The sequence below is a fragment of the Plecotus auritus genome (genome assembly GCF_963455305.1).
Source record: "Plecotus auritus genome assembly, chromosome: 6".
Classification (NCBI taxonomy): domain Eukaryota; kingdom Metazoa; phylum Chordata; class Mammalia; order Chiroptera; family Vespertilionidae; genus Plecotus; species Plecotus auritus.
The window spans coordinates 29,729,376-29,741,678 of NC_137773.1; the positions used below are offsets into that span (position 1 = coordinate 29,729,376).

Genomic DNA, 12,303 nt, shown 5'->3' on the forward strand with positions numbered 1-12,303 from the left:
ACTCAGCGATCAGATGGCAAAAGAGGGGGTTTTCAGTGACCCACCTCTGAGGCCTTGCAGGAAATATATGAGAAATATCCTAGCATGGGAAGGGAGGGTTCTAGCACCTTTTATTGTCTTAGGGTGGAAATTTTGGACCTGTGGTAGCACTCACACAATTTGCTTTTGCCTTATTAAGAATACAAAAAATATGTTTTTCTGTAATCTATCAAGATATGCACTTCATAATGCTCAAGTAAGCAGGATTTCAAAATAAAGGTGATTCAGGTAGGGGTTTATTTTCTTACCTGGTACAAATATACAACTAATGGTTTTGAAAGAGAATTTGCATAAGAATCTTGGCATGTTTTAGTTTAAGGAGAATCATCATAGTCTATTGGTACAAACTGTTTCCTTGAAAAAAAAATCTTGACCAGATATTATCATGAGTTCTAGCTTGATTTGAGTATATATAGATTGTTTTGCCAGTCCATATTACATAACATTTTCTTTTAATGTATTGGAGATGCTGGAATATTAATTGCTAAAGAATGAATTATTTTTGATGTTTAAGAAAACAGTAAAAATTAACAAATACAAATTTAGCACTGCAATAAGTGAGCTACACAGCAACTCAATAAATTATGCCTTAAATAATGAAAGAGATGTTTATTTCCATCAATGAAAATTTCCCCCTGTACAGTTGACCCTTGAACAATGTATGTTTAAACTATGGGTCCACTTATATAGGGACTCTTTTCAATAAATACCTGTACTGTTTTCCATCTGTTGTTGGGGGTTTGCGGATGTGGAGAGCCGATTGTATGCACTGATCTACACCATTTATACAGGGAACTTCAACATCTGTAGTATTTTCAGGGGTCCTGGAACCAATCCCCCTGGGATACAAAGTAACAACTTAAGTTTGGGGGGAGTCAAAAGTTATATGGGGATTTTAATTGTGTGGGGGTTAGCACCTCTAATTCCTGCATTGTTCAAGGTCAACTTAGTTTTATATCTGTATTTGATTTTGTGTCATCATCACATGACTTTTTTCAAATATAAAGTAAGAACTACATAATATTAACCATCTCAAATAAATAGTTACTTGAATTTAATAGATGGAGACCAATCCTGCTGAAAAGTAGACTATTACAATGTATCAGCCATCATCCATGAAATATCAAGAAAAGCAAAAGATGACTTTAAAATAGCCTGACCTTCCATGGGAAGTTATGAAGACTATCGGTTTATGTATAGACCTGAAATGAGTTTTCTTGTCAAACTTCCAAATACCTGTTAGAACGGTCCACACATAGTTTTAGAGGTAACTTACCTTTGGAAGATCAAAGAAAATTAGGCATGAGCAGAAAAAAATGCATTTGTTTCTGTACTCAACAAGAAAGAGGCTACTGGCTTCTAAACAAAGACCATTGTGAGGTAAATAAAAAGATAAAAATAGCTAAGCCATTAGTACTTGTTGACTATATATTAACAATTATTTATGTTTCAGAAGAAAAGAAAACTACTTAAGTTAGAGCCATAAAATACCAACTCTAATGTTATTTCCTCTCCTTTCTACCCAGTGTCTTAAAGCAAGAATGCCCAAGATGATATTTGTCTCTACCTATTGTCTTGTTTTCAGCTTTGAGGAACCTAATTTCACTTGCAATAGAGTCATGTTGCATGTATCTCCCTCATCTCTGTATTGCACTAGGTTGGCAAAATATGGACAATTTTTAACATTCAATGAAAAAAATTCTGGAAGGATCAAGGCATTTTCTTTTTATTCCAGAATGCTGAGGTGATGATCCTTAAAGAGGTGAAGTCTGTTTCTAGAGGCACTCCAGGATGAGCAGATAGGTATCAAAACGACTAATTCAATGGACTTGTCATCCAACATCCTTCACATGAAGAAAGATATTTCTGAAACTATTCCCAAAGCGAATTGCCTGAGAATTTGCTACGTAGCCTTGAAATTGCCTGGTAATTTTCTTGCATTGGCACTTTATAATGCACAGATATCAGTAGCATTTAAGATATTTGGTGAGCACTTTCCAGAGGTTGGAGAATTCAGTGAGCCTGGAGAGGTCGTCAAGCCGTTTCTTACTTATTGAGACAAAATCTTCAGGTTGTCACTGACTGTCACGATTTGGACCTTAGGAGGTCCCAGACAAGTGTTGATACCTACCATTCCTTTCTATGAGAGTTAAACTTACCTTGGGCTGTTCTTCATCCAGCGATTTCCCCCCACAGGTGGGCAAATTATTTACGCCATGACTGCATCGCTCATTATTGTGAAAATGGAAGTTAAAATGATTGTGTAGTTTCCAATTATTAAAAATTCACCCAAATCTCATGTATGTTCCCGGTGCACATTCTGGAATGTTCAAATGAAATTTTCAAAGGGTGATCATCTCAGACTCGGGTTTTTCTAATAAAACAAACGTTTCAGGCAATACTTGCAGAGCGCATATGAGTCTGGTTTCCTGTTCGGGAGCAAAGGCTCCTCTGCGGCTGGATGTAAACTGTTCTTTGAGCTCTTTGGAAACCACCCTGCTCTCACCTATCCTCCTGCTGCTATGGAGACGCTCCCCTCTCCGCCTCCAGCGCCAAACCTGCAAAAATTCTGACCATAAATGCAGCTTTCCTCTTCCTGGGCCATCTGCACTACGCCTAGGAAGAAAGAAAAACTCACCACTTGCCTCTTCTGTCAGATTTTCTCTCGCACGATTTCCTGAATATCCTCTGAGTATGTTACCTTAATAAAAGAAGCCTTCGAAAGCCTTGTAAGAGAGAGATCATCAGCTTACTTCTAGTCCCATTCACTGGCAGAAAGGTCTAAAATATGGGCTTGCTGCAGACCTTTTTCAAGCCCCGTCTATCCCCAGCATCCTTCGGATTTTGTCTTTTCTAAGATGGAGTCTGCGGCAAACTCAGGGCTCCTCCTCCTACTTTTTAGCCTGTAGCACCACCAGGCGTCCGCACTGAAAACCTCGTGTCTACAGCGCTTTCCCTCAGACAGTCCAAGTCTGTTCATAGTCACGTCGACTCTAGTGGCACATTACTTACCTCCTGATAGATTAATTACCTATATGGCTTTTAGGTTAGCCAATGTGAACAAAACAATAGTTAATTAGTGTATTATTTTATTATCATATTATCAATTATGTGATTATCATAATATCATAGCTGTACAGTTTCCTTTGAGAGTAACTTAATTGGATTTCTTCCATTTCAGGTAGGCCAGTCATCTGGCTATGCATTTATTGAATTTATAAATTTATTGGCAGGTGTTTATTCCAGATTCTATTCAGAATGGTGATTAAGAGCATAGGCTTTTGTGTCTGGAAAGGCATTGGGGATATAAAATTGAATGAAGCCTGGTGCCTACACCCCAGGAGGTTACAGCCTAGAAGGGAGACTCAAGTAAAGCTACAGTTACAGTAGTTAGTGATAAGTGCTAAGACTTGCACAGGCACTGTGAGGTACCCAAAGGGATATTTAAGTAAGAACAGAAATGGAGCATCAGGAAAGATTACCAGAGGAGGTGAGATTTGAGCGAAGCTGAATTTTTTTGGTACCAACTTAAACACAGACCCATTGAAATTATTTTCTACTATAGCTGAAGTATTTCTGACTTTGCAGGAAATAAAATTTTCTCAAAAGATGGAAACATTGTGGCATATGTAGAATGCAGTCTTTCAGTCAGTCAGTCAATAGCACAGGCTCCTGTATGAGGTGACAAAGACTACGGATGGGCCCTTTTTTTTCCCCCCAGTTTGAATTTGGCTCATATATCTAATACTAAATTTAAAAAAAATCCTTGTGTGAGGACATGTTTTTATTGATTTGAGAGAGAGAGAAACATCACTGTGAAAGAGAAACATCGATAGGTTACCTCCCACACCTGCCCCAAATGGGGATCAAACCTGCAACCTAGGTATGTGCTCTGACTGGAAATTGAACCTGCAATCTTTTGATACATGGGAGGATACTCCAACCAGCTGAGCCATCTGGCCAGTGTTCTAATACTCAATTTTAATGAGAATCCTGCAGCTTGAGTATGTGCATGTATGAGCTGTTCATTCCATTAACAACATCTTTAGGAGATATGTTAAAATGGTGATTAAGAGCATAGGCTTTTGTGTCTGGAAATCTCATATTCAAGTCCTGGCTCTGCTACTTCATATATGTAATACTTCAAAAGTTACTTAATCTCTCCAAACTTCAGTTTCCTCATATGAAAAAAGGATATAATGATGTTATCTTTTATTAATGTTTTTATTGGATTTAAAATTCATTCAAGGGATATACAGATATACAACTAGTTTGATCCATTACTAATACAAAAAAAATTGAAACGCTTCATGAATTTGCATGTCATCCTTGTGCAGGGGCCATGCTAATCTTCTCTATATAGTTCCAATTTTAGTATATGTGCTGCCAAAGCGAGCACAATGATATGATCTTATTCATGAGGTTGTAAGGGGTTAAGTGAAACAATGTTTATGAAATGTTCAGTCTAGTGTCTTGGAACATTACGGTGTTTCATAAATGCTATTATGAGTGGTTATACTATAGAAAGATGAATTTATCTACATAGTCCTGTTAACTTCTACAAACAAATGATAAGTATAAATGACTCCTAAAAGGAAACCTTGTACCCTATTGGTAAGAATGTAAATTGGTGCAGCCATTATGAAAAAAAGTATGGATGTTCCTCAAAAAATTTAAAATAGAATTACTGCTCTTTCTCCTCAGCGAGGCAGCGGAGCAGCCTCCCCAGCAGACGCCGAAATGCAGATCTTTGTGAAGACCCTGAATGGCAAGACTATCACCCTTGAGGCTGAGCCCAGTGACACCATTGAGAAAGTCAAAGCTAAAATCCAAGACAAGGAGGGCATCCCGCCTGACCAGCAGCGTCTGATTTTTGCGGGCAAACAGCTAGAGGATGGTCGCACTCTCTCAGACTACAGTATTCAGAAAGAGTCCACCCTGCACTCTGGTGCTTCGTCTGAGGGGTGGCATCATTGAACCCTCCCTCCGCCAGCTCGCGCAAAAGTACAATTGCGACATGATGATCTGCCGCAAGTGTTATGCCCGCCTGCACCCCCGTGCTGTCAACTGCCGCAAGAAGTGTGGCCACACCAACAACCTGCGCTCCAATAAGAAGGTTAAATAAGGCCCCTCCACCAACTCCTTGGGTCCACAGGGCAGCCTTCTATCTGAACCCTGTGATGCTGGGGCCTCAATAAAGTTTCTCTTTTGTTGACTGGAGCAGTAAAAAAAATAAAAATAAAAATAGAATTACTATATGACCCAACAATTCCACTTCTGTGTATATGATTGAATAAAATTAAATCACTGTCATCAAGAGATATTTGCACCCTCATGTTCATTATTCAAAATAGCCAAGATGTCAAAAAACCCAAGTGTCCATGGACAGATGAATGAAATATATATATATATTCAGCCATAAAAAAGGAAATGCTGCAATTTGTGCACCATCTGGTCCTGGCCTTTTCTTTGTTAGGAAGTCCATAAGATTCTTCCAGGACTGGTCATGGAATAGGATATCTGCAGCCCATCTTGTCAAGAACCAGAATCATTATTACCTTTTCTTCTTTCTGCCTTTCCCTCCATTCTCTTCTTCTGGAACTTCTATTGGGTCTATGTTAGGATTTTTCAACTTATCTTCCAGGTCTTATGTGACAGTTTTAAAACCTGAGTCCCAGGTTTTTTGACACTCCTCTATTCAAAACGTAGGGCCTATGTCCCCTCTGCTTAAATCTGATCTCTGACTGCTTGACCAAAGTCCAGAAAGTATGATGGAAGTGGTATTTGCTCTTGGATCCCAGCCACCATGTTGTAAAGAAGCATAGACCATATAGAAAGGTCACATGCAAGTTTTCTGGTTGACTGCCAGCAGCAATCATGAAAGGGAAGTCACCTCCAGAATATAGTAGCCCATAGTCACATGTCACCCTAGTTTTGAGCCTTTCTACCTGAGGCATCATAGTACAAACAGTCCATCCCTATTATGCCCCCCACTGAATTCCTGACCCACAGAGTCCATTAGCATAGTAAAATGTCTGTTTTATGCCACTAAGTCTTGGGGTGGTTTGTCACATAACAATAGATGACTGTAACATTGTTTACTACTCTTTCATAATTTATCTTTTTGTTCTGTGCTATTGATGAATTTCTTAGTTACATACCAATTTACTAATTTGTTCTTCAATAGAGACCAGGCTAAATTTTATCCCATCTGCTAAGGTTTTGTTACATGACTGTGTTTCACTTTTCAAATTTCTAATAGGCTATATTTATATCCATCTATTTTTATTTCAGTCTCTTTTTTATTCTTTCATAATTCATTGTCCATTTTTTATGTAACTCCTGAATTCATCTCTATAAGTATCTTTAAGTCTTATTTTGAATACTACTGTTTTTAAAATGTCTTCTTTTTACTTGCTCTTCCCACCCATGTTCATCTACTAGACCACCCAAACATGGTCTAGAACCAGGTCTTATAACAGTGATCTGTGTTTCTGGTGCAACATAATACTAAAAATAGTACAGTTGACTTCATTGAACCTGCTGACTATAAGTTCAGTACCTAGTTTGTGTCTGAAACCTCCATAGGTCTGAAACCTATTATAATGTATAACTTCAGGGATCTTTTGGCAGTGATCTTTCAACCTTTTGTAGCTCCTGGCTCTAAGCATTGACCCTGACTTTTATTCTCCATCTTTCATGAAGAACATTTTTCTCCAGATAGCCCATAAGAACCAAACTAATGCCAAGCAATGCCAACTTCCCATCCTGTAGCCCAACAATGCAAGGGTTTTATCCCTGCTCACCATTTTATGTTTGTTCCATTTCTGGTTTTGCATTTTAAATTTTCCTGTTTTTAATTGTTATCTATAATTTCTATGTCTAGAACAGTGCACAGAAGTATAAGCTTGCTTCACCAACTTAGCCAGAAAACCCTTGTTATTTTTACTTTTTAATGTTACTTTTAAGTGTTAAGTAAATATAACCAATAGTTTAATGGTATTATTTTAAAATGTTACATAGATTTGGAAATTAAGTCAAATTTTTAGTTGAAGAGTAAGCCTCTGATAGTCATATACTTCAACTTCATAGAAAATAGAACTTTATATGGGAGAATTATATGGATAAATTCTGCTCCCAAGAATAAGACAAACACATCTTAAATAGAAAATAACTATAACAATAAAATACACAGACATGACAGAGAAAGCAAAACATTTATTTTGGGGAGATTAAATAAAACCGGACCAATTCCATTTCTTATATATCTGTATGTCTAATTTCAGCATATATATATCTATTTTAAATAACATCTCTATTATATATCATAAATATATAAATATGTCTACATAATAAAATTTAAAATTTTCTTATTTTGATATCTATTTACTAATAATAGTTTTATGACTATATGGACATTTAAAATGAAGTTAATGTAATTTTCAGTTAAAGTTAAAACATCACCCTAACCGGTTTGGCTCAGTGGATAGAGCATCAGCCTGCGGACTGAAAGGTCCCAGGTTCGATTCCGGACAAGGGCATGTACCCTGGTTTCGGGCACATCCCCAGTAGGAGGTTTGCAGGAGGCAGCTGATTGATGTTTCTAACCCTCTATCCCTCTCCCTTCCTTTCTGTAAAAAATCAATAAAATATATTTTAAAAAATAAAGTTAAAACATCATTATAAATAAACCTTAACAGAATTAAAGAAATTTATGCTTGTTTATAATAATCTAACATAGTGTTATAAAGAAATACTAATTTTGATCAAAATGTGTTTATGTTGATAATTCCAGGCCTCAAAATATGCTCTTCATCCTAGATAAAATGGTTTGCTGAACAATAAAATAAATAATGATAGTATTAGATTGTAATATAAATAATAGAGTAAATATCCATGAGTCCATATATAAAGAAAGAACTAAATAAATAATAAATGGGGGAGAAGTAACAAGTTTTTCTTACTGAAAGATTTCAATTAATTAATGTAAAAGGAATCAGGGAAATAGAAAATCATCATTCAAATACCACAGTATTAATTACCACAGGAAATATCCAACAGTGGATACTAAAATTAATAAGCAAAAGTTTAAGCAGAAACATATTTGCATAGTTTCAAAGTGTCTGTTCTCATGTATTTACTAATTACAAAAAGAAAAATAGTAACTTTACAGTGAAGAAACTTGGTAGGTATTATCTTAGTCAAGTGATCAAGATTAACACTACTGAACTCTTCTCTTAAAAATGGTTAACATGTTAAACTTTGTTATTTTTTTTACAATAAAAAGGGATTAACATCACCAGTTAATATGACATATTGACATCATGTGCCCCTTGACATGAAGCACTGATAAGGACACAATATCATTCCTGTGGTATTCTTCCCAATAATGCATAACATCAATCTAATCATGAGAAAACAAAGACAATCTCAAATTGAGGCATATATTTGTTAACTAAACTTATCGTGCTAATCATTTCACAATATACATAAATCAAGTCATTTTTTTCTGTATACCTTAAAGTTATACAGTTCTGTATGTCAATCATTTCTTAATAAAACAGAAAAAAATGAGGGACATTTTTCAGATAACTAGTACTCCTCAAAAGTCTTGGGGTCATGAAAGACAAGGAAATGTTAAGGAACTATCATGGGTAATAGAAACTAAGGAGACATAACTAAATGTATTGTGGGATCCTGGATTAGATATCCTTAAAAAAAACAAGGACATTAATGAAAAAAAAAAACTGGTAAAATTGGAATAAAGCCTGCAGTTTAGTTAATAGAATTATACAAAGGTTAATTTCTTAATTTTGATAACTGTGCTTTGGTTATGTAAGATGTTAACATTAAGGGTAGGCAGGTGAAGAGTATATGAGGACTCCATACTATTATCACAGTTTTATATCTAAAATTATCTCATAATAATAAGTTTTAAAAGAGCTTAAATTCTTTATAACTTAAACCTTTCAGTGGAAATGTAGATCTACGTGAATTTCAAAGTGAAATAGGTAAGTGGAGCAACTTGTCCAAAATATTTAGATTTTTTTTATTAAATACTTATCAGGGCCTTTTTATACAGGAGCACTTCAAGGCATTTGGTTATAGCTTTGAATAAATACAAATAGTTCTAATGTCACTTGACATTTGGGGGAGAGTAAGTGTCCTAATTATTTCCATTCTTTGTGTTCATTTGCTGATGGAAACCTGGACTCAATCTCAGCTGGTATATAGTTCTCTCCAAATACAAATAGTTCAAATCATACTCAGCATATTGATGCAGAGTTGGTCTTAGTTTTTAATCATCAGGTACAATTGAACTTTTCTTGGGAGCTTTAAGTCTGAATAAGAATGAGATTAGAACATCATTTATTTCAGTAGTTCCCAACCGAAAGTCATGGCAAATTATTCACTTGTCTAAGGCAAAAATGAAAATATAATGGCAAAATACAATTTTCATAAAACCATGTTTTTTTTAAATTTAAAGGATAGTTCCTTTATGAGATTGTTGTCTTACCATTTTAAAATATCATTTCTTTTATGAAATAATGGTATGAAATGATGGGGTTTTTTACATTTTAATTTAATGTTCATACATGGAAATATAAAAAGTTGACAAATCTACTTTTATTTGTTATGTGTGTGTGAACTGTACTGCTGTTTGAAATTCAGTCTTAAAATCACTGATCTACATCATTTTCTTTCCTTATCATTGACATCAAACCAGGCTCCACTAACTATGCTCACATCATCCAATGTAATCAGATACAATTATGTCATCAAATGCAGTTAATCCAGTGACTTATAGTTAATAATGTTTTAACTAATTACTACTTACCCACAAAGTTTATTATATGTCTTTTCTTTCTTAAAACCTCTAGTTTCAACATGTCTTAACCAATCCTAACCCAAATACACTGGAACACAAACTGTTCTATGTTTTGTGCAAGAAAGTCCTTAACTCCAATGAGCAGGATTATATCTCAATTTATGGAAAATATTTAATATTGATAAGACAATTTACTGATATTCTGCATTAGTCTCATCTATTCTCAAAATACTAAGAAAAAGTGTTGAAGTCAGAATAGGTTACACCAATTCTACTTTAAGCATCTCTAACATTTAAAAAATAACTTAGCACTAATTTTTAGTATATCCTGACTACTAGGTCAACAGCCAAGTGGTACCATCAGGTATCAGTCATAATTCCAAGAATAATGCTTATATCAACAAATATGATCTGGTATGTTTCAGAAATATTTTAGAGGTACTGTTTACCCTTGGAATTCTAGGTACAAATATAGTGTCCTCCTGTGCAGGACATATCATTGTGGGTCTGAATTTACACACATTTGTCTAAAATAAGGCACATAATTAAAGCCTCATGAATGCAGACTTTTTTTTTTTTTTTGCTTTTAAGTCACAGTTAGTAGTATTAATAGCATCCTTAAAATATGTTAATGTTTTAATATTGGTTTCTTTAATTTTAGAACAAGAGAACTTAAAATAGCTTATGAAGGCAAACAATGATGATTAAAAAGAAGTCTAACTTCTGTCCCTACTCCTTTTCTTTTTTTTAATATATTTTATTCATTTTTTAAAAAATATATTTTATTGATTTTTTACAGAGAGGAAGGAAGAGGGACAGAGAGTTAGAAACATCGATGAGAGAGAAACATCGATCAGCTGCCTCTTGCACACCTCCTACTGGGGATGTGCCCGCAACCAAGTTACGTGCCCTTGACCGGAATTGAACCTGGGACCCTCCAGTCCGCAGGCTGATGCTCTATCCACTGAGCCAAACCGGTGTTGGCTATTTTATTCATTTTTTACAGAGAGGAAGGGAGAGGGATAGAGAGTTAGAAACATCGATGAGAGAGAAGCATCGATCAGCTGCCTCCTGCACATACTGGGGATGTGCCCCCAACCAAGGTACATGCCCTTGACCGGAATCAAACAAACTCCTTTTCATTCTATGAATGCTTTGCTAGGAAATACAATCTTCCAAAACTGAATCAGGAAGAATCAGAAAACCTGAATAGGCCAATAACAAGTGATGAAATTGAAGCAGTAATAAAAAAAAAATAAACCTCCCAGGACACAAAAGCCCTGGTCAGGATGGCTTCACACCCGAGTTTTACTAAACATTCAAAGAAGAACTAACACTTATCATCCTCAAACTATTCCAAAAAGTCCAAGAGGAAATAACACTTCCAAGCTCCTTTTATGAGGCTAGCATTATCCTAATTCCAAAACCAGATAAAGACACTACAAAGAAAGAGAATTATAGGATATTGATCCCAGATGAACATAGGTGCTAACATCCTCAACAAAATAATAGCAAATCGTATCCAGCACTACATTAAGAAGATCATACACCATGACCAGGTGGGATTTATTCCAGGGATGCAAGGCTGTCTGGTACAATATTTGAAATTCAATAAATGTGATACATCACATAAACAAAGTGAAAGACTGACAAACTCTAATAACAATTTTTGATAAAGCTCTCAGAAAAGTGGGAATAGAGGGATCATACCTCAACATAATAAAGGTCATATATGACAAACCTACAGCCAACATCATACTCAATGGACAAAAACTAAAACCATTTCCCCTAAGAACAAGAACAAGACAGGGTTATCTGCTTTCACCACTCTTATTCGTAGTATTGGAAGTCTTAGTCACAGTGATCAGACAAGTAGAAAACATAAAAGGGATCCAAATTGGAAAGGAGGAAGTAAAATTGCCATTATTCGCAGATGAAATGACATTGTACTTAGAAAACCCTAAAGACTCCACCAAAAAACGAAACTACTAGATTTAATAAATGAAATCAGCAATGTAGAAGGATACAAAATTAATACCCAGAAATTGATGGCATTTTTATACACCAATAATGAATTCTCAAAAAGAGAAACTAAAAAAAAAAATTCCATTTACCATTGCAACAAAAAAATTAAGATACTTAGGAATAAACTTAACCAAGGAGGTAAAAGACCTGTACTCGGAAAACTATAGGACGTTGAAAAAAGAGACAGTGAAGATATAAACAAGTGGAAGAATATACTGTGCTCATGGATAGTAGAATTAACATCATTAACATGTCCATACTGCCCAAAGCAATTTAATGCAATCCCTATTAATATACCAATGGCATATTTCACATATCTAAAACAAATACTCCAAAAATTTATATGGAACCAATAAAGACCCCAAATAGCTGCAGCATCTTGCAAAAGAAGAACAAAGTTGGAGGGATCA

General features: G+C 35.3%; 1 protein-coding gene and 1 pseudogene across 2 annotated transcripts in view; one reads left to right on the top strand and one right to left on the bottom strand.

Annotated features, from left to right (window-relative positions):
• The window catches only part of LOC308250372 (protocadherin gamma-C4), a gene marked incomplete at its 5' end in the record, with an annotated part of 563,663 nt that overhangs the window by 326,777 nt on the left and 224,583 nt on the right, over positions 1 to 12,303 (bottom strand). The window lies entirely within an intron of this gene.
• LOC308250389 (ubiquitin-ribosomal protein eL40 fusion protein-like) lies at positions 4,761 to 5,264 on the top strand (annotated as a pseudogene). The gene has a single exon. The product of its transcript is annotated as a ubiquitin-ribosomal protein eL40 fusion protein-like (transcript).